Source organism: Nothobranchius furzeri, chromosome 2, assembly GCF_043380555.1.
Source record: "Nothobranchius furzeri strain GRZ-AD chromosome 2, NfurGRZ-RIMD1, whole genome shotgun sequence".
NCBI lineage: Eukaryota > Metazoa > Chordata > Actinopteri > Cyprinodontiformes > Nothobranchiidae > Nothobranchius > Nothobranchius furzeri.
In genome coordinates, this window is record NC_091742.1 from 65,315,757 (window position 1) to 65,335,124 (window position 19,368).

At 41.4% G+C, this 19,368-nt stretch overlaps 12 non-coding genes and 28 pseudogenes across 12 annotated transcripts; all 40 read left to right on the forward strand.

Moving 5' to 3' along the window:
- The first annotated feature begins 304 nt into the window (after window positions 1-304).
- Window positions 305-423, forward strand: LOC139067463 (5S ribosomal RNA; annotated as a pseudogene).
- Window positions 424-774: 351 nt separating this feature from the next.
- LOC139067109 (5S ribosomal RNA) lies at window positions 775-893 on the forward strand (annotated as a pseudogene).
- A 354-nt stretch (window positions 894-1,247) lies between these two features.
- On the forward strand, window positions 1,248-1,366 carry LOC139067256 (5S ribosomal RNA; annotated as a pseudogene).
- A 353-nt stretch (window positions 1,367-1,719) lies between these two features.
- On the forward strand, window positions 1,720-1,838 carry LOC139067779 (5S ribosomal RNA; annotated as a pseudogene).
- A 353-nt stretch (window positions 1,839-2,191) lies between these two features.
- Window positions 2,192-2,310, forward strand: LOC139067914 (5S ribosomal RNA; annotated as a pseudogene).
- Window positions 2,311-2,664: 354 nt separating this feature from the next.
- LOC139067630 (5S ribosomal RNA) lies at window positions 2,665-2,783 on the forward strand (annotated as a pseudogene).
- Window positions 2,784-3,136: 353 nt separating this feature from the next.
- On the forward strand, window positions 3,137-3,255 carry LOC139067464 (5S ribosomal RNA; annotated as a pseudogene).
- Window positions 3,256-3,606: 351 nt separating this feature from the next.
- On the forward strand, window positions 3,607-3,725 carry LOC139067110 (5S ribosomal RNA; annotated as a pseudogene).
- A 354-nt stretch (window positions 3,726-4,079) lies between these two features.
- Window positions 4,080-4,198, forward strand: LOC139067257 (5S ribosomal RNA; annotated as a pseudogene).
- Window positions 4,199-4,551: 353 nt separating this feature from the next.
- LOC139067432 (5S ribosomal RNA) lies at window positions 4,552-4,670 on the forward strand (annotated as a pseudogene).
- Window positions 4,671-5,023: 353 nt separating this feature from the next.
- Window positions 5,024-5,143, forward strand: LOC139067116 (5S ribosomal RNA; annotated as a pseudogene).
- Window positions 5,144-5,496: 353 nt separating this feature from the next.
- LOC139066639 (5S ribosomal RNA) lies at window positions 5,497-5,615 on the forward strand. The gene has a single exon (XR_011519543.1). It is a non-coding gene; the product is annotated as a 5S ribosomal RNA (ribosomal RNA).
- Window positions 5,616-6,412: 797 nt separating this feature from the next.
- LOC139066888 (5S ribosomal RNA) lies at window positions 6,413-6,531 on the forward strand (annotated as a pseudogene).
- A 355-nt stretch (window positions 6,532-6,886) lies between these two features.
- On the forward strand, window positions 6,887-7,005 carry LOC139066488 (5S ribosomal RNA). The gene has a single exon (XR_011519388.1). It is a non-coding gene; the product is annotated as a 5S ribosomal RNA (ribosomal RNA).
- A 354-nt stretch (window positions 7,006-7,359) lies between these two features.
- On the forward strand, window positions 7,360-7,478 carry LOC139066971 (5S ribosomal RNA; annotated as a pseudogene).
- A 355-nt stretch (window positions 7,479-7,833) lies between these two features.
- Window positions 7,834-7,952, forward strand: LOC139067598 (5S ribosomal RNA; annotated as a pseudogene).
- Window positions 7,953-8,307: 355 nt separating this feature from the next.
- LOC139067428 (5S ribosomal RNA) lies at window positions 8,308-8,426 on the forward strand (annotated as a pseudogene).
- A 356-nt stretch (window positions 8,427-8,782) lies between these two features.
- Window positions 8,783-8,901, forward strand: LOC139066840 (5S ribosomal RNA; annotated as a pseudogene).
- Window positions 8,902-9,254: 353 nt separating this feature from the next.
- On the forward strand, window positions 9,255-9,373 carry LOC139066611 (5S ribosomal RNA). Its single transcript, XR_011519514.1, has one exon. It is a non-coding gene; the product is annotated as a 5S ribosomal RNA (ribosomal RNA).
- A 353-nt stretch (window positions 9,374-9,726) lies between these two features.
- On the forward strand, window positions 9,727-9,845 carry LOC139067278 (5S ribosomal RNA; annotated as a pseudogene).
- A 355-nt stretch (window positions 9,846-10,200) lies between these two features.
- On the forward strand, window positions 10,201-10,319 carry LOC139067652 (5S ribosomal RNA; annotated as a pseudogene).
- Window positions 10,320-10,675: 356 nt separating this feature from the next.
- Window positions 10,676-10,794, forward strand: LOC139066490 (5S ribosomal RNA). Its single transcript, XR_011519390.1, has one exon. It is a non-coding gene; the product is annotated as a 5S ribosomal RNA (ribosomal RNA).
- A 353-nt stretch (window positions 10,795-11,147) lies between these two features.
- Window positions 11,148-11,266, forward strand: LOC139066552 (5S ribosomal RNA). Its single transcript, XR_011519454.1, has one exon. It is a non-coding gene; the product is annotated as a 5S ribosomal RNA (ribosomal RNA).
- Window positions 11,267-11,620: 354 nt separating this feature from the next.
- On the forward strand, window positions 11,621-11,739 carry LOC139066560 (5S ribosomal RNA). The gene has a single exon (XR_011519462.1). It is a non-coding gene; the product is annotated as a 5S ribosomal RNA (ribosomal RNA).
- A 353-nt stretch (window positions 11,740-12,092) lies between these two features.
- Window positions 12,093-12,211, forward strand: LOC139067492 (5S ribosomal RNA; annotated as a pseudogene).
- Window positions 12,212-12,566: 355 nt separating this feature from the next.
- On the forward strand, window positions 12,567-12,685 carry LOC139067152 (5S ribosomal RNA; annotated as a pseudogene).
- Window positions 12,686-13,038: 353 nt separating this feature from the next.
- On the forward strand, window positions 13,039-13,157 carry LOC139067489 (5S ribosomal RNA; annotated as a pseudogene).
- Window positions 13,158-13,514: 357 nt separating this feature from the next.
- LOC139066491 (5S ribosomal RNA) lies at window positions 13,515-13,633 on the forward strand. The gene has a single exon (XR_011519391.1). It is a non-coding gene; the product is annotated as a 5S ribosomal RNA (ribosomal RNA).
- A 353-nt stretch (window positions 13,634-13,986) lies between these two features.
- Window positions 13,987-14,105, forward strand: LOC139066589 (5S ribosomal RNA). Its single transcript, XR_011519492.1, has one exon. It is a non-coding gene; the product is annotated as a 5S ribosomal RNA (ribosomal RNA).
- Window positions 14,106-14,458: 353 nt separating this feature from the next.
- LOC139067120 (5S ribosomal RNA) lies at window positions 14,459-14,577 on the forward strand (annotated as a pseudogene).
- A 354-nt stretch (window positions 14,578-14,931) lies between these two features.
- Window positions 14,932-15,050, forward strand: LOC139066877 (5S ribosomal RNA; annotated as a pseudogene).
- Window positions 15,051-15,403: 353 nt separating this feature from the next.
- LOC139067497 (5S ribosomal RNA) lies at window positions 15,404-15,523 on the forward strand (annotated as a pseudogene).
- A 357-nt stretch (window positions 15,524-15,880) lies between these two features.
- LOC139067045 (5S ribosomal RNA) lies at window positions 15,881-15,999 on the forward strand (annotated as a pseudogene).
- A 356-nt stretch (window positions 16,000-16,355) lies between these two features.
- LOC139066930 (5S ribosomal RNA) lies at window positions 16,356-16,474 on the forward strand (annotated as a pseudogene).
- Window positions 16,475-16,827: 353 nt separating this feature from the next.
- On the forward strand, window positions 16,828-16,946 carry LOC139066419 (5S ribosomal RNA). Its single transcript, XR_011519315.1, has one exon. It is a non-coding gene; the product is annotated as a 5S ribosomal RNA (ribosomal RNA).
- Window positions 16,947-17,303: 357 nt separating this feature from the next.
- LOC139066492 (5S ribosomal RNA) lies at window positions 17,304-17,422 on the forward strand. The gene has a single exon (XR_011519392.1). It is a non-coding gene; the product is annotated as a 5S ribosomal RNA (ribosomal RNA).
- A 353-nt stretch (window positions 17,423-17,775) lies between these two features.
- Window positions 17,776-17,894, forward strand: LOC139066442 (5S ribosomal RNA). The gene has a single exon (XR_011519342.1). It is a non-coding gene; the product is annotated as a 5S ribosomal RNA (ribosomal RNA).
- A 354-nt stretch (window positions 17,895-18,248) lies between these two features.
- Window positions 18,249-18,367, forward strand: LOC139067018 (5S ribosomal RNA; annotated as a pseudogene).
- A 355-nt stretch (window positions 18,368-18,722) lies between these two features.
- Window positions 18,723-18,841, forward strand: LOC139066584 (5S ribosomal RNA). Its single transcript, XR_011519486.1, has one exon. It is a non-coding gene; the product is annotated as a 5S ribosomal RNA (ribosomal RNA).
- A 357-nt stretch (window positions 18,842-19,198) lies between these two features.
- On the forward strand, window positions 19,199-19,317 carry LOC139066793 (5S ribosomal RNA; annotated as a pseudogene).
- Window positions 19,318-19,368: the final 51 nt, after the last annotated feature.

Here is a 19,368-nt window from a genome sequence, read left to right on the forward strand (position 1 = left end):
TTGAACAGCTTCGTCATTGAATAATTTTAAAGCCAGGTGTTCCACACGAACTGCACACACTTGTTGGTAATAAACCTCCTTTGATTTGCCCCTAGCAATAATGTCTCAGTGCTGGCATTTTAGAGACAAGAAATGGGGTGGGAGCCGATTGTTACTCGAAAAAAGAGCAACAGTGATGAAGACAACTGTTTAACTTAGCCTTTTACCTCCATATGCAAGAATCTAGTCTTTGCAGTGGGCGACACAATCATACTTTGACATATACACAAGGGATTTTTCAGAGATTTTTCAAGGTGTGTTTTTCGCTTACGGCCATACCACCCAGAAAAAGCCCGATCCCGTCTGATCTCGGAAGCAATCCAGGGTTGGGCCTGGTCAATACCTGTATGGGAGACCTATTGGGAATACCAGGTGCTGTAAGCTTTTTCACTAATTTGTTATAAAATACAGTTTTTTTCACTTCAACACATCTTTGAACAGCTTCGTCATTGAATAATTTTAAAGCCAGGTGTTCCACACGAACTGCACACACTTGTTGGTAATAAACCTCCTTTTATTTTTCCCTAGCAATAATGTCTCAGTGCTGGCATTTTAGAGACAAAAAATGGGGTGGGAGCCGATTGTTACTCGAAAAAAGAGCAACAGTGATGAAGACAACTGTAACTTAGCCTTTTACCTCCATATGCAAGAATCTAGTCTTTGCAGTGGGCGACACAATCATACTTTGACTTATACACAAGGGATTTTTCAGAGATTTTTCAAGGTTTTTCCATCGCTTACAGCCATACCACCCTGAAAAAGCCCGATCCCGTCTGATCTTGAAAGCAATCCAGGGTTGGGCCTGGTCAGTACCTGTATGGGAGACCTCTTGGGAATACCAGGTGCTGTAAGCTTTTTCACTAATTTGTTATAAAATACAGTTTTTTCACTTCACCACATCTTTGAACAGCTTCGTCATTGAATAATTTTAAAGCCAGGTGTTCCACACGAACTGCACACACTTGTTGGTAATAAACCTCCTTTGATTCATCCCTAGCAATAATGTCTCAGTGCTGGCATTTTAGAGACAAGAAGTGGGGTGGGAGCCAATTGTTAGAGTCTAAAGAAGAGCAACAATGATGAAGACAACTGTTTAACTTAGCCTTTTACCTCTATATGCAAGAATCTAGTCTTTGCAGTGGGCGACACAATCATACCTTGACAAATACACAAGGGATTTTTCAGAGATTTTTCATTGTTTTTCCTTCTCTTACAGCCATACCACCCTGAAAAAGCCCGATCCCCTCTGATCTCGGAATCAATCCAGGGTTGGGCCTGGTCAGTACCTGTATGGGAGACCTCTTGGGAATACCAGATGCTGTAAGCTTTTACACTAATTTGTTATAAAATACAGTTTTTTTCACTTCACCACATCTTTGAACAGCTTCGTCATTGAATAATTTTAAAGCCAGGTGTTCCACACGAACTGCACACACTTGTTGGTAATAAACCTAGTTTGATTTGTCCCTAACAATAATGTCTCAGTGCTGACATTTTAGAGACAAGAAATGGAGTGGGAGCCGATTGTTACTCGAAAAAAGAGCAACAGTGATGAAGACAACTGTTTAACTTAGCCTTTTACCTCCATATGCAAGAATCTAGTCTTTGCAGTGGGCGACACAATCATACTTTGACAAATACACAAGGGATTTTTCAGAGATTTTTCAAGGTTTTTCCATTGCTTACAGCCATACCACCCTGAAAAAGCCAGATCCCGTCTGATCTCGGAAGCAATCGAGGTTTGGGCCTGGTCAGTACCTGTATGGGAGACCTCTTGGGAATACCAGGTGCTGTAAGCTTTTTCACTAATTTGTTATAAAATACAGGTTTTTTCACTTCACCACAGCTTTGAACAGCTTCGTCATTGAATAATTTTAAAGCCAGGTGTTCCACACGAACTGCACACACTTGTTGGAAATAAACCTCCTTTGATTTGTCCCTAGCAATAATGTCTCAGTGCTGGCATTTTAGAGACAAGAAATGAGGTGGGAGCCAATTGTTAGTCTAAAGAAGAGCAACAATGATGAAGACAACTGTTTAACTTAGCCTTTTACCTCTATATGCAAGAATCTAGTCTTTGCAGTGGGCGACGCAATCATACCTTGACAAATACACAAGGGATTTTTCAGAGATTTTTCAAGGGTTTTCCTTCGCTTACAGCCATACCACCCTGAAAAAGCCCGATCCCCTCTGATCTCGGAATAAATCCAGGTTTGGGCCTGGTCAGTACCTGTATGGGAGACCTTTTAGGAATACCAGGTGCTGTAACTTTTTTCACTAATTTGTTATAAAATACAGTTTTTTTTCACTTCACCGCATCTTTGAACAGCTTCGTCATTGAATAATTTTAAAGCCAGGTGTTCCACACGAACTGCACACACTTGTTGGTAATAAACCTCCTTTGATTTGTCCCTAGCAATAATGTCTCAGTGCTGGCATTTTAGAGACAAGAAATGGGGTGGGAGCCGATTGTTACTCGAAAAAAGAGCAACAGTGATGAAGACAACTGTTTAACTTAGCCTTTTACCTCTATGTGCAAGAATCTAGTCTTTGCAGTGGGCGACACAATCATACCTTGACAAATACACAAGGGATTTTTCAGAGATTTTTCAAGGTTTTTCCTTCGCTTACCGCCATACCACCCTGAAAAAGCCCGGTCCCGTCTGATTTCGGAAGCAATCCAGGGTTGGGCCTGGTGAGTACCTGTATGGGAGACCTCTTGGGAATACCAGGTGCTGTAAGCTTTTTCACTAATTTGTTATAAAATACAGTTTTTTTCACTTCACCACAGCTTTGAACAGCTTCGTCATTGAATAATTTTAAAGCCAGGTGTTCCACACGAACTGCACACACTTGTTGGTAATAAACCTCCTTTGATTTGTCCCTAGCAATAATGTCTCAGTGCTGGCATTTTAGAGACAAGAAATGGGGTGGGAGCCGATTGTTACTCGAAAAAAGAGCAACAGTGATGAAGACAACTGTTTAACTTAGCCTTTTACCTCCATATGCAAGAATCTAGTCTTTGCAGTGGGCGACACAATCATACTTTGACATATACACAAGGGATTTTTCAGAGATTTTTCAAGGTGTGTTTTTCGCTTACGGCCATACCACCCAGAAAAAGCCCGATCCCGTCTGATCTCGGAAGCAATCCAGGGTTGGGCCTGGTCAATACCTGTATGGGAGACCTATTGGGAATACCAGGTGCTGTAAGCTTTTTCACTAATTTGTTATAAAATACAGTTTTTTTCACTTCACCACATCTTTGAACAGCTTCGTCATTGAATAATTTTAAAGCCAGGTGTTCCACACGAACTGCACACACTTGTTGGTAATAAACCTCCTTTTATTTTTCCCTAGCAATAATGTCTCAGTGCTGGCATTTTAGAGACAAAAAATGGGGTGGGAGCCGATTGTTACTCGAAAAAAGAGCAACAGTGATGAAGACAACTGTAACTTAGCCTTTTACCTCCATATGCAAGAATCTAGTCTTTGCAGTGGGCGACACAATCATACTTTGACTTATACACAAGGGATTTTTCAGAGATTTTTCAAGGTTTTTCCATCGCTTACAGCCATACCACCCTGAAAAAGCCCGATCCCGTCTGATCTTGAAAGCAATCCAGGGTTGGGCCTGGTCAGTACCTGTATGGGAGACCTCTTGGGAATACCAGGTGCTGTAAGCTTTTTCACTAATTTGTTATAAAATACAGTTTTTTCACTTCACCACATCTTTGAACAGCTTCGTCATTGAATAATTTTAAAGCCAGGTGTTCCACACGAACTGCACACACTTGTTGGTAATAAACCTCCTTTGATTCATCCCTAGCAATAATGTCTCAGTGCTGGCATTTTAGAGACAAGAAGTGGGGTGGGAGCCAATTGTTAGAGTCTAAAGAAGAGCAACAATGATGAAGACAACTGTTTAACTTAGCCTTTTACCTCTATATGCAAGAATCTAGTCTTTGCAGTGGGCGACACAATCATACCTTGACAAATACACAAGGGATTTTTCAGAGATTTTTCATTGTTTTTCCTTCTCTTACAGCCATACCACCCTGAAAAAGCCCGATCCCCTCTGATCTCGGAATCAATCCAGGGTTGGGCCTGGTCAGTACCTGTATGGGAGACCTCTTGGGAATACCAGATGCTGTAAGCTTTTACACTAATTTGTTATAAAATACAGTTTTTTTCACTTCACCACATCTTTGAACAGCTTCGTCATTGAATAATTTTAAAGCCAGGTGTTCCACACGAACTGCACACACTTGTTGGTAATAAACCTAGTTTGATTTGTCCCTAACAATAATGTCTCAGTGCTGACATTTTAGAGACAAGAAATGGAGTGGGAGCCGATTGTTACTCGAAAAAAGAGCAACAGTGATGAAGACAACTGTTTAACTTAGCCTTTTACCTCCATATGCAAGAATCTAGTCTTTGCAGTGGGCGACACAATCATACTTTGACAAATACACAAGGGATTTTTCAGAGATTTTTCAAGGTTTTTCCATTGCTTACAGCCATACCACCCTGAAAAAGCCAGATCCCGTCTGATCTCGGAAGCAATCGAGGGTTGGGCCTGGTCAGTACCTGTATGGGAGACCTCTTGGGAATACCAGGTGCTGTAAGCTTTTTCACTAATTTGTTATAAAATACAGGTTTTTTCACTTCACCACAGCTTTGAACAGCTTCGTCATTGAATAATTTTAAAGCCAGGTGTTCCACACGAACTGCACACACTTGTTGGAAATAAACCTCCTTTGATTTGTCCCTAGCAATAATGTCTCAGTGCTGGCATTTTAGAGACAAGAAATGAGGTGGGAGCCAATTGTTAGTCTAAAGAAGAGCAACAATGATGAAGACAACTGTTTAACTTAGCCTTTTACCTCTATATGCAAGAATCTAGCCTTTGCAGTGGGCGACACAATCAAACCTTGACAAATACAAAAGGGATTTTTCAGAGATTTTTCAAGGTTCTTCCTTCGCTTACGGCCATACCACCCTGACAAAACCCCGATCCCGTCTGATCTCGGAAGCAATCCAGGGTTGGGCCTGGTCAGTACCTGTATGGGAGACCTCTTAGGAATACCAGGTGCTGTAAGCTTTTTCACTAATTTGTTATAAAATACAGTTTTTTTCACTTCACCACAGCTTTGAACAGCTTCGTCATTGAATAATTTTAAAGCCAGGTGTTCCACACGAACTGCACACACTTGTTGGTAATAAACCTCCTTTGATTTGTCCCTAGCAATAATGTCTCAGTGCTGGCATTTTAGAGACAAGAAATGGGGTGGGAGCCGATTGTTACTCGAAAAAAGAGCAACAGTGATGAAGACAACTGTTTAACTTAGCCTTTTACCTCCATATGCAAGAATCTAGTATTTGCAGTGGGCGACACAATCATACTTTGACATATACACAAGTGATTTTTCCGAGATTTTTCAAGGTGTGTTATTCGCTTACGGCCATACCACCCTGAAAAAGCCCGATCCCGTCTGATCTCGGAAGCAATCCAGGGTTGGGCCTGGTCAGTACCTGTATGGGAGACCTCTTGGGAATACCAGGTACTGTAAGCTTTTTCAGTATTTTGTTATAAAATACAGTTTTTTTCACTTCACCACAGCTTTGAACAGCTTCGTCATTGAATAATTTTAAAGCCAGGTGTTCCACACGAACTGCACACACTTGTTGGTAATAAACCTCCTTTTATTTGTCCCTAGCAACAATGTCTCAGTGCTGGCATTTTAGAGACAAGAAATGGTGGGAGCCAATTGTTAGAGTCTAAAGAAGAGCAACAATGATGAAGACAAATGTTTAACTTAGCCTTTTACCTCTATGTGCAAGAATCTAGTCTTTGCAGTGGGCGACACAATCATACCTTGACAAATACACAAGGGATTTTTCAGAGATTTTTCAAGGTTTTTCCTTCGCTTACAGCCATACCACCCTGAAAAAGCCCGATCCCCTCTGATCTCGGAATCAATCCAGGGTAGGGCCTGATACCAGGTGCTGTAAGCTTTTTCACTAATTTGTTATAAAATACAGTTTTTTTCACTTCACCACAGCTTTGAACAGCTTCGTCATTGAATAATTTTAAAGCCAGGTGTTCCACACGAACTGCACACACTTGTTGGTAATAAACCTCCTTTGATTTGTCCCTAGCAATAATGTCTCAGTGCTGGCATTTTAGAGACAAGAAATGGGGTGGGAGCCAATTGTTAGAGTCTAAAGAAGAGCAACAATGATGAAGACAACTGTTTAACTTAGCCTTTTACCTCTATATGCAAGAATCTAGTCTTTGCAGTGGGCGACACAATCATACCTTGACAAATACACAAGGGATTTTTCAGAGATTTTTCAAAATTTTTCCTTCGCTTACGGCCATACCACCCTGAAAAAGCCCGATCCCGTCTGATCTCAGAAGCAATCCAGGGTTGGGCCTGGTGAGTACCTGTATGGGAGACCTCTTGGGAATACCAGGTGCTGTAAGCTTTTTCACTAATTTGTTATAAAATACAGTTTTTTTCACTTCACCACAGCTTTGAACAGCTTCGTCATTGAATAATTTTAAAGCCAGGTGTTCCACACGACCTGCACACACTTGTTGGTAATAAACCTCCTTTGATTTGTCCCTAGCAATAATGTTTCAGTGCTGGCATTTTAGAGACAAGAAATGGGGTGGGAGCCAATTGTTAGAGTCTAAAGAAGAGCAACAATGATGAAGACAACTGTTTAACTTAGCCTTTTACCTCTATGTGCAAGAATCTAGTCTTTGCAGTGGGCGACACAATCATACCTTGACAAATACACAAGGGATTTTTCAGAGATTTTTCAAGGCTTTTCCTTCGCTTACAGCCATACCACCCTGAAAAAGCCCGATCCCCTCTGATCTCGGAATCAATCCAGGGTTGGGCCTGGTCAGTACCTGTATGGGAGACCTCTTGGGAATACCAGGTGCTGTAAGCTTTTTCACTAATTTGTTATAAAATACAGTTTTTTCACTTCACAACATCTTTGAACAGCTTCGTCATTGAATAATTTTAAAGCCAGGTGTTCCACACGAACTGCACACACTTGTTTGTAATAAACCTCCTTTGATTTGTCCCTAGCAATAATGTCTCAGTGCTGGCATTTTAGAGACAAGAAATGGGGTGGGAGCCAATTGTTAGAGTCTAAAGAAGAGCAAAAATGATGAAGACAACTGTTTAACTTATCCTTTTACCTCTATATGCAAGAATCTAGTTTTTGCAGTGGGCGACGCAATCATACCTTGACAAATACACAAGGGATTTTTCAGAGATTTTTCAAGGTTTTTCTTGTTCTTACAGCCATACCACCCTGAAAAAGCCCGGTCCCGTCTGATCTCGGAAGCAATCCAGGGTTGGGCCTGGTCAGTACCTGTATGGGAGACCTCTTGGGAATACCAGGTGCTGTAAGCTTTTTCACTAATTTGTTATAAAATACAGTTTTTTTTTCACTTCACCTCATCTTTGAACAGCTTCGTCAATGAATAATTTTAAAGCCAGGTGTTCCACACGAACTGCACACACTTGTTGGTAATAAACCTCCTTTGATTTGTCCCTAGCAATAATGTCTCAGTGCTGGCATTTTAGAGACAAGAAATGGGGTGGGAGCCGATTGTTACTCGAAAAAAGAGCAACAGTGATGAAGACAACTGTTTAACTTAGCCTTTTACCTCTATGTGCAAGAATCTAGTCTTTGCAGTGGGCGACACAATCATACCTTGACAAATACACAAGGGATTTTTCAGAGATTTTTCAAGGTTTTTCCTTCGCTTACGGCCATACCACCCTGAAAAAGCCCGATCCCGTCTGATCCCGATAGCAATCCAGGGTTGGGCCTGATGAGTACCTGTATGGGAGACCTCTTGGGAATACCAGGTGCTGTAAGCTTTTTCACTAATTTGTTATAAAATACAGTTTTTTTCACTTCACCACAGCTTTGAACAGCTTCGTCATTGAATAATTTTAAAGCCAGGTGTTCCACACGAACTGCACACACTTGTTGGTAATAAACCTCCTTTGATTTGTCCCTAGCAATAATGTCTCAGTGCTGGCATTTTAGAGACAAGAAATGGGGTGGGAGCCAATTGTTAGAGTCTAAAGAAGAGCAACAGTGATGAAGACAACTGTTTAACTTAGCCTTTTATCTCCATATGCAAGAATCTAGTCTTTGCAGTGGGCGACACAATCATACTTTGACATATACACAAGGGATTTTTAAGAGATTTTTCAAGGTGTGTTTTTCGGTTACGGCCATACCACCCAGAAAAAGCCCGATCCCGTCTGATCTCGGAAGCAATCCAGGGTTGGGCCTGGTCAGTACCTGTATGGGAGACCTATTGGGAATACCAGGTGCTGTAAGCTTTTTCACTAATTTGTTATAAAATACAGTTTTTTTTCACTTCACCTCATCTTTGAACAGCTTCGTCATTGAATAATTTTAAAGCCAGGTGTTCCACACGAACTGCACACACTTGTTGGTAATAAACCTCCTTTGATTTGTCCCTAGCAATAATGTCTCAGTGCTGGCATTTTAGAGACAAGAAATGGGGTGGGAGCTAATTGTTAGAGTCTAAAGAAGAGCAACAATGATGAAGACAACTGTTTAAATTAGCCTTTTACCTCTATATGCAAGAATCTAGTCTTTGCAGTGGGCGACACAATCATTCCTTGACAAATACACAAGGGATTTTCCAGAGATGTTTCAAGGTTTTTCCTTCGCTTACAGCCATACCACACTGAAAAAGCCCGATCCCCTCTGATCTCGGAATCAATCCAGGGTTGGGCCTGGTCAGTACCTGTATGGGAGACCTCTTGGGAATACCAGGTGCTGTAAGCTTTTTCACTAATTTGTTATAAAATACAGTTTTTTTCACTTCACCACATCTTTGAACAGCTTCGTCATGGAATAATTTTAAAGCCAGGTGTTCCACACGAACTGCACACACTTGTTGGTAATAAACCTCCTTTGATTTGTCCCTAGCAATAATGTCTCAGTGCTGGCATTTTAGAGACAAGAAATGGGGTGGGAGCCGATTGTTACTCGAAAAAAGAGCGACAGTGATGAAGACAACTGTTTAACTTAGCCTTTTACCTCCATATGCAAGAATCTAGTCTTTGCAGTGGGTGACACAATCATACTTTGACATATACACAAGGGATTTTTCAGAGATTTTTCAAGGTGTGTCATTCGCTTACGGCCATACCTCCCAGAAAAAGCCCGATCCCGTCTGATCTCGGAAGCTATCCAGGGTTGGGCCTGGTCAGTACCTGTATGGGAGACCTCTTGGGAATACCAGGTGCTGTAAGCTTTTTCACTAATTTGTTATAAAATACAGTTTTTTTCACTTCACCTCATCTTTGAACAGCTTCGTCATTGAATAATTTTAAAGCCAGGTGTTCCACACGAACTGCACACACTTGTTGGTAATAAACCTCCTTTGATTTGTCCCTAGCAATAATGTCTCAGTGCTGGCATTTTAGAGACAAGAAATGGGGTGGGAGCCGATTGTTACTCGAAAAAAGAGCAACAGTGATGAAGACAACTGTTTAACTTAGCCTTTTACCTCTATGTGCAAGAATCTACTCTTTGCAGTGGGCGACACAATCATACCTTGACAAATACACAAGGGATTTTTCAGAGATTTTTCAAGGTTTTTCCTTCGCTTACGGCCATACCACCCTGAAAAAGCCCGATCCCGTCTGATCCCGGAAGCAATCCAGGGTTGGGCCTGATGAGTACCTGTCTGGGAGACCTCTTGGGAATACCAGGTGCTGTAAGCTTTTTCACTAATTTGTTATAAAATACAGTTTTTTTCACTTCACCACAGCTTTGAACAGCTTCGTCATTGAATAATTTTAAAGCCAGGTGTTCCACACGAACTGCACACACTTGTTGGTAATAAACCTCCTTTGATTTGTCCCTAGCAATAATGTCTCAGTGCTGGCATTTTAGAGACAAGAAATGGGGTGGGAGCCAATTGTTAGAGTCTAAAGAAGAGCAACAGTGATGAAGACAACTGTTTAACTTAGCCTTTTATCTCCATATGCAAGAATCTAGTCTTTGCAGTGGGCGACACAATCATACTTTGACATATACACAAGGGATTTTTAAGAGATCTTTCAAGGTGTGTTTTTCTGTTACGGCCATACCACCCAGAAAAAGCCCGATCCCGTCTGATCTCGGAAGCAATCCAGGGTTGGGCCTGGTCAGTACCTGTATGGGAGACCTATTGGGAATACCAGGTGCTGTAAGCTTTTTCACTAATTTGTTATAAAATACAGTTTTTTTTCACTTCACCTCATCTTTGAACAGCTTCGTCATTGAATAATTTTAAAGCCAGGTGTTCCACACGAACTGCACACACTTGTTGGTAATTAACCTCTTTTTATTTGTCCCTAGCAATAATGTCTCAGTGCTGGCATTTTAGAGACAAGAAATGGGGTGGGAGCTAATTGTTAGAGTCTAAAGAAGAGCAACAATGATGAAGACAACTGTTTAAATTAGCCTTTTACCTCTATATGCAAGAATCTAGTCTTTGCAGTGGGCGACACAATCATTCCTTGACAAATACACAAGGGATTTTCCAGAGATGTTTCAAGGTTTTTCCTTCGCTTACAGCCATACCACCCTGAAAAAGCCCGATCCCCTCTGATCTCGGAATCAATCCAGGGTTGGGCCTGGTCAGTACCTGTATGGGAGACCTCTTGGGAATACCAGGTGCTGTAAGCTTTTTCACTAATTTGTTATAAAATACAGTTTTTTTCACTTCACCACATCTTTGAACAGCTTCGTCATGGAATAATTTTAAAGCCAGGTGTTCCACACGAACTGCACACACTTGTTGGTAATAAACCTCCTTTGATTTGTCCCTAGCAATAATGTCTCAGTGCTGGCATTTTAGAGACAAGAAATGGGGTGGGAGCCGATTGTTACTCGAAAAAAGAGCGACAGTGATGAAGACAACTGTTTAACTTAGCCTTTTACCTCCATATGCAAGAATCTAGTCTTTGCAGTGGGTGACACAATCATACTTTGACATATACACAAGGGATTTTTCAGAGATTTTTCAAGGTGTGTCATTCGCTCACGGCCATACCACCCTGAAAAAGCCCGATCCCGTCTGATCTCGGAAGCTATCCAGGGTTGGGCCTGGTCAGTACCTGTATGGGAGACCTCTTGGGAATACCAGGTGCTGTAAGCTTTTTCACTAATTTGTTATAAAATACAGTTTTTTTTCACTTCACCACAGCTTTGAACAGCTTCGTCATTGAATAATTTTAAAGCCAGGTGTGCCACACGAACTGCACACACTTGTTGGTAATAAACCTCCTTTGATTTGTCCCTAGCAATAATGTCTCAGTGCTGGCATTTTAGAGACAAGAAATGGGGTGGGAGCCGATTGTTACTCGAAAAAAGAGCAACAGTGATGAAGACAACTGTTTAACTTAGCCTTTTACCTCCATATGCAAGAATCTAGTCTTTGCAGTGGGTGACACAATCATACTTTGACATATACACAAGGGATTTTTCAGAGATTTTTCAAGGTATGTCATTCGCTTATGGCCATACCACCCTGAAAAAGCCCGATCCCGTCTGATCTCGGAAGCAATCCAGGGTTGGGCCTGGTCAGTACCTGTATGGGAGACCTCTTGGGAATACCAGGTGCTGTAAGCTTTTTCACTAATTTGTTATAAAATACAGTTTTTTTCACTTCACCACAGCTTTGAACAGCTTCGTCATTGAATAATTTTAAAGCCAGGTGTTCCACACGAACTGCACACACTTGTTGGTAATAAACCTCCTTTTATTTGTCCCTAGCAATAATGTCTCAGTGCTGGCATTTTAGAGACAAGAAATGGGGTGGGAGACGATTGTTACTCGAAAAAAGAGCAACAGTGATGAAGACAACTGTTTAACTTAGCCTTTTACCTCTATGTGCAAGAATCTAGTCTTTGCAGTGGGCGACACAATCATACCTTGACAAATACACAAGGGATTTTTCAGAGATTTTTCAAGGTTTTTCCTTCGCTTACGGCCATACCACCCTGAAAAAGCCCGATCCCGTCTGATCCCGGAAGCAATCCAGGTTTGGGCCTGGTGAGTACCTGTATGGGAGACCTCTTGGGAATACCAGGTGCTGTAAGCTTTTTCACTAATTTGTTATAAAATACAGTTTTTTTCACTTCACCACAGCTTTGAACAGCTTCGTCATTGAATAATTTTAAAGCCAGGTGTTCCACACGAACTGCACACACTTGTTGGTAATAAACCTCCTTTGATTTGTCCCTAGCAATAATGTCTCAGTGCTGGCATTTTAGAGACAAGAAATGGGGTGGGAGCCAATTGTTAGAGTCTAAAGAAGAGCAACAATGATGAAGACAACTGTTTAACTTAGCCTTTTACCTCTATGTGCAAGAATCTAGTCTTTGCAGTGGGCGACACAATCATACCTTGACAAATACACAAGGGATTTTTCAGAGATTTTTCAAGATTTTTCCTTCGCTTACAGCCATACCACCCTGAAAAAGCCCGATCCCCTCTGATCTCGGAATCAATCCAGGGTCTGGCCTGGTCAGTACCTGTATGGGAGACCTCTTGGGAATACCAGGTGCTGTAAGCTTTTTCACTAATTTGTTATAAAATACAGTTTTTTTCACTTCACCACATCTTTGAACAGCTTCGTCATTGAATAATTTTAAAGCCAGGTGTTCCACACGAACTGCACACACTTGTTGGTAATAAACATCCTTTGATTTGCTCCTAGCAATAATGTCTCAGTGCTGGCATTTTAGAGACAAGAAATGGGGTGGGAGCCGATTGTTACTCGAAAAAAGAGCAACAGTGATGAAGACAACTGTTTAACTTAGCCTTTTATCTCCATATGCAAGAATCTAGTCTTTGCAGTGGGCGACACAATCATACTTTGACATATACACAAGGGATTTTTCAGAGATTTTTCAAGGTGTATTTTTCGCTTACGGCCATACCACCCAGAAAAAGCCCGATCCCGTCTGATCTCGGAAGCAATCCAGGGTTGGGCCTGGTCAGTACCTGTATGGGAGACCTATTGGGAATACCAGGTGCTGTAACCTTTTTCACTAATTTGTTATAAAATACAGTTTTTTTTTCACTTCACCTCATCTTTGAACAGCTTCGTCATTGAATAATTTTAAAGCCAGGTGTTCCACACGAACTGCACACACTTGTTGGTAATAAACCTCCTTTTATTTGTCCCTAGCAATAATGTCTCAGTGCTGGCATTTTAGAGACAAGAAATGGGGTGGGAGCTAATTGTTAGAGTCTAAAGAAGAGCAACAATGATGAAGACAACTGTTTAAATTAGCCTTTTACCTCTATATGCAAGAATCTAGTCTTTGCAGTGGGCGACACAATCATTCCTTGACAAATACACAAGGGATTTTCCAGAGATGTTTCAAGGTTTTTCCTTCGCTTACAGCCATACCACCCTGAAAAAGCCCGATCCCCTCTGATCTCGGAATCAATCCAGGGTTGGGCCTGGTCAGTACCTGTATGGGAGACCTCTTGGGAATACCAGGTGCTGTAAGCTTTTTCACTAATTTGTTATAAAATACAGTTTTTTTCACTTCACCACATCTTTGAACAGCTTCGTCATGGAATAATTTTAAAGCCAGGTGTTCCACACGAACTGCACACACTTGTTGGTAATAAACCTCCTTTGATTTGTCCCTAGCAATAATGTCTCAGTGCTGGCATTTTAGAGACAAGAAATGGGGTGGGAGCCGATTGTTACTCGAAAAAAGAGCGACAGTGATGAAGACAACTGTTTAACTTAGCCTTTTACCTCCATATGCAAGAATCTAGTCTTTGCAGTGGGTGACACAATCATACTTTGACATATACACAAGGGATTTTTCAGAGATTTTTCAAGGTGTGTCATTCGCTTACGGCCATACCACCCTGAAAAAGCCCGGTCCCTTCTGATCTCGGAAGCTATCCAGGGTTGGGCCTGGTCAGTACCTGTATGGGAGACCTCTTGGGAATACCAGGTGCTGTAAGCTTTTTCACTAATTTGTTATAAAATACAGTTTTTTTCACTTCACCACAGCTTTGAACAGCTTCGTCATTGAATAATTTTAAAGCCAGGTGTTCCACACGAACTGCACACACTTGTTGGTAATAAACCTCCTTTGATTTGTCCCTAGCAATAATGTCTCAGTGCTGGCATTTTAGAGACAAGAAATGGGGTGGGAGCCGATTGTTACTCGAAAAAAGAGCAACAGTGATGAAGACAACTGTTTAACTTAGCCTTTTACCTCCATATGCAAGAATCTAGTCTTTGCAGTGGGCGACACAATCATACTTTGACATATACACAAGGGATTTTTCAGAGATTTTTCAAGGTGTGTCATTCGCTTATGGCCATACCACCCTGAAAAAGCCCGATCCCGTCTGATCTCGGAAGAATTCCAGGGTTGGGCCTGGTCAGTACCTGTATGGGAGACCTCTTGGGAATACCAGGTGCTGTAAGCTTTTCACTAATTTGTTATAAAATACAGTTTTTTTCACTTCACCACAGCTTTGAACAGCTTCGTCATTGAATAATTTTAAAGCCAGGTGTTCCACACGAACTGCACACACTTGTTGGTAATAAACCTCCTTTGATTTGTCCCTAGCAATAATGTCTCAGTGCTGGCATTTTAGAGACAAGAAATGGGGTGGGAGCCAATTGTTAGAGTCTAAAGAAGAGCAACAATGATGAAGACAACTGTTTAACTTAGCCTTTTACCTCTATATGCAAGAATCTAGTCTTTGCAGTGGGCGACGCAAACATACCTTGACAAATACACAAGGGATTTTTCAGAGATTTTTCAAGGTTTTTCTTCTGCTTACAGCCATACCACCCTGAAAAAGCCCGGTCCCGTCTGATCTCGGAAACTATCCAGGGTTGGGCCTAGGCAGTACCTGTATGGGAGACCTCTTGGGAATACCAGGTGCTGTAAGCTTTTTCACTAATTTGTTATAAAATACAGTTTTTTTCACTTCACCACATCTTGGAACAGCTTCGTCATTGAATAATTTTAAAGCCAGGTGTTCCACACGAACTGCACACACTTGTTGGTAATAAACCTCCTTTGATTTGTCCCTAGCAATAATGTCTCAGTGCTGGCATTTTAGAGACAAGAAATGGGGTGGGAGCCGATTGTTACTCGAAAAAAGAGCAACAGTGATGAAGACAACTGTTTAACTTAGCCTTTTACCTCCATATGCAAGAATCTAGTCTTTGCAGTGGGCGACACAATCATACTTTGACATATACACAAGGGATTTTTCAGAGATTTTTCAAGGTGTTTTCTTCGCTTACGGCCATACCACCCTGAAAAAGCCCGATCCCGTCTGATCTCGGAAGCAATCCAGGGCTGGGCCTGGTCAGTACCTGTATGGGAGACCTCTTGGGAATACCTAGGTGCTGTAACCTTTTTCACTAATTTGTTATAAAATACAGTTTTTTTTTCACTTCACCACAGCTTTGAACAGCTTCGTCATTGAATAATTTTAAAGCCAGGTGTTCCACACGAACTGCACACACTTGTTGGTAATAAACCTCCTTTGATTTGTCCCTAGCAATAATGTCTCAGTGCTGGCATTTTAGAGACAAGAAATGGGGTGGGAGCCAATTGTTAGAGTCTAAAGAAGAGCAGCAATGATGAAGACAACTGTTTAACTTAGCCTTTTACTTCTATGTGCAAGAATCTAGTCTTTGCAGTGGGCGACACAATCATACCTTGACAAATACACAAGGGATTTTTCAGAGATTTTTCAAGGTTTTTCCTTCGCTTACAGCCATACCACCCTGAAAAAGCCCGATCCCCTCTGATCTCGGAATCAATCCAGGTTTGGGCCTGGTCAGTACCTGTATGGGAGACCTTTTGGGAATACCAGGTGCTGTAAGCTTTTTCACTAATTTGTTATAAACTACAGTTTTTTTTCACTTCACCACAGCTTTGAACAGCTTCGTCATTGAATAATTTTAAAGCCAGGTGTTCCACACGAACTGCACACACTTGTTGGTAATAAACCTCCTTTGATTTGTCCCTAGCAATAATGTCTCAGTGCTGACATTTTAGAGACAAGAAATGGGGTGGGAGCCAATTGTTAGAGTCTAAAGAAGAGCAACAATGATGAAGACAACTGTTTAACTTAGCCTTTTACCTCTATGTGCAAGAATCTAGTCTTTGCAGTGGGCGACACAATCATACCTTGACAAATACACAAGGGATTTTTCAGAGATTTTTCAAGGTTTTTCCTTCGCTTACAGCCATACCACCCTGAAAAAGCCCGATCCCCTCTGATCTCGTAATCAATCCAGGGTTGGGCCTGGTCAGTACCTGTATGGGAGACCTCTTGGGAATACCAGGTGCTGTAAGCTTTTTCACTAATTTGTTATAAAATACAGTTTTTTTCACTTCACCACATCTTTGAACAGCTTCGTCATTGAATAATTTTAAAGCCAGGTGTTCCACACGAACTGCACACACTTGTTGGTAATAAACCTCCTTTGATTTGTCCCTAGCAATAATGTCTCAGTGCTGGCATTTTAGAGACAAGAAATGGGGTGGGAGCCGATTGTTACTCAAAAAAAGAGCAACAGTGATGAAGACAACTGTTTAACTTAGCCTTTTACCTCCATATGCAAGAATCTAGTCTTTGCAGTGGGCGACACAATCATACTTTGACATATACACAAGGGATTTTTCAGAGATTTTTCAAGGTGTGTCCTTCGCTTACGGCCATACCACCCTGGAAAAGCCCGATCCCGTCTGATCTCGGAAGCAATCCAGGGTTGGGCCTGGTCAGTACCTGTATGGGAGACCTCTTGGGAATACCAGGTGCTGTAAGCTTTTTCACTAATTTGTTATAAAATACAGTTTTTTTTTCACTTCACCTCATCTTTGAACAGCTTCGTCATTGAATAATTTTAAAGCCAGGTGTTCCACACGAACTGCACACACTTGTTGGTAATAAACCTCCTTTTATTTGTCCCTAGCAATAATGTCTCAGTGCTGGCATTTTAGAGACAAGAAATGGGGTGGGAGCTAATTGTTAGAGTCTAAAGAAGAGCAACAATGATGAAGACAACTGTTTAAATTAGCCTTTTACCTCTATATGCAAGAATCTAGTCTTTGCAGTGGGCGACACAATCATTCCTTGACAAATACACAAGGGATTTTCCAGAGATGTTTCAAGGTTTTTCCTTCGCTTACAGCCATACCACCCTGAAAAAGCCCGATCCCCTCTGATCTCGGAATCAATCCAGGGTTGGGCCTGGTCAGTACCTGTATGGGAGACCTCTTGGGAATACCAGGTGCTGTAAGCTTTTTCACTAATTTGTTATAAAATACAGTTTTTTTCACTTCACCACATCTTTGAACAGCTTCGTCATGGAATAATTTTAAAGCCAGGTGTTCCACACGAACTGCACACAGTTGTTGGTAATAAACCTCCTTTGATTTGTCCCTAGCAATAATGTCTCAGTGCTGGCATTTTAGAGACAAGAAATGGGGTGGGAGCCGATTGTTACTCGAAAAAAGAGCGACAGTGATGAAGACAACTGTTTAACTTAGCCTTTTACCTCTATATGCAAGAATCTAGTCTTTGCAGTGGGTGACACAATCATACTTTGACATATACACAAGGGATTTTTCAGAGATTTTTCAAGGTGTGTCATTCGCTTACGGCCATACCACCCTGAAAAAGCCCGATCCCGTCTGATCTCGGAAGCTATCCAGGGTTGGGCCTGGTCAGTACCTGTATGGGAGACCTCTTTGGAATACCAGGTGCTGTAAGCTTTTTCACTAATTTGTTATAAAATACAGTTTTTTTTCACTTCACCACAGCTTTGAACAGCTTCGTCATTGAATAATTTTAAAGCCAGGTGTTCCACACGAACTGCACACACTTGTTGGTAATAAACCTCCTTTGATTTGTCCCTAGCAATAATGTCTCAGTGCTGGCATTTTAGAGACAAGAAATGGGGTGGGAGCCGATTGTTACTCGAAAAAAGAGCAACAGTGATGAAGACAACTGTTTAACTTAGCCTTTTACCTCCATATGCAAGAATCTAGTCTTTGCAGTGGGCGACACAATCATACTTTGACATATACACAAGGGATTTTTCAGAGATTTTTCAAGGTGTGTCATTCGCTTATGGCCATACCACCCTGAAAAAGCCCGATCCCGTCCGATCTCGGAAGAATTCCAGGGTTGGGCCTGGTCAGTACCTGTATGGGAGACCTCTTGGGAATACCAGGTGCTGTAAGCTTTTTCACTAATTTGTTATAAAATACAGTTTTTTTCACTTCACCACAGCTTTGAACAGCTTCGTCATTGAATAATTTTAAAGCCAGGTGTTCCACACGAACTGCACACACTTGTTGGTAATAAACCTCCTTTGATTTGTCCCTAGCAATAATGTCTCAGTGCTGGCATTTTAGAGACAAGAAATGGGGTGGGAGCCAATTGTTAGAGTCTAAAGAAGAGCAACAATGATGAAGACAACTGTTTAACTTAGCCTTTTACCTCTATATGCAAGAATCTAGTCTTTGCAGTGGGCGACACAATCATACTTTGACATATACACAAGGGATTTTTCAGAGATTTTTCAAGGTGTGTCCTTCGCTTACGGCCATACCACCCTGGAAAAGCCCGATCCCGTCTGATCTCGGAAGCAATCCAGGGTTGGGCCTGGTCAGTACCTGTATGGGAGACCTATTGGGAATACCAGGTGCTGTAAGCCTTTTCACTAATTTGTTATAAAATACAGTTTTTTTTTCACTTCACCTCATCTTTGAACAGCTTCGTCATTGAATAATTTTAAAGCCAGGTGTTCCACACGAACTGCACACACTTGTTGGTAATAAACCTCCTTTTATTTTTCCCTAGCAATAATGTCTCAGTGCTGGCATTTTAGAGACAAGAAATTGGGTGGGAGCTAATTGTTAGAGTCTAAAGAAGAGCAACAATGATGAAGACAACTGTTTAAATTAGCCTTTTACCTCTATATGCAAGAATCTAGTCTTTGCAGTGGGCGACACAATCATTCCTTGACAAATACACAAGGGATTTTCCAGAGATGTTTCAAGGTTTTTCCTTTGCCTACAGCCATACCACCCTGAAAAAGCCCGATCCCCTCTGATCTCGGAATCAATCCAGGGTTGGGCCTGGTCAGTACCTGTATGGGAGACCTCTTGGGAATACCAGGTGCTGTAAGCTTTTTCACTAATTTGTTATAAAATACAGTTTTTTTCACTTCACCACATCTTT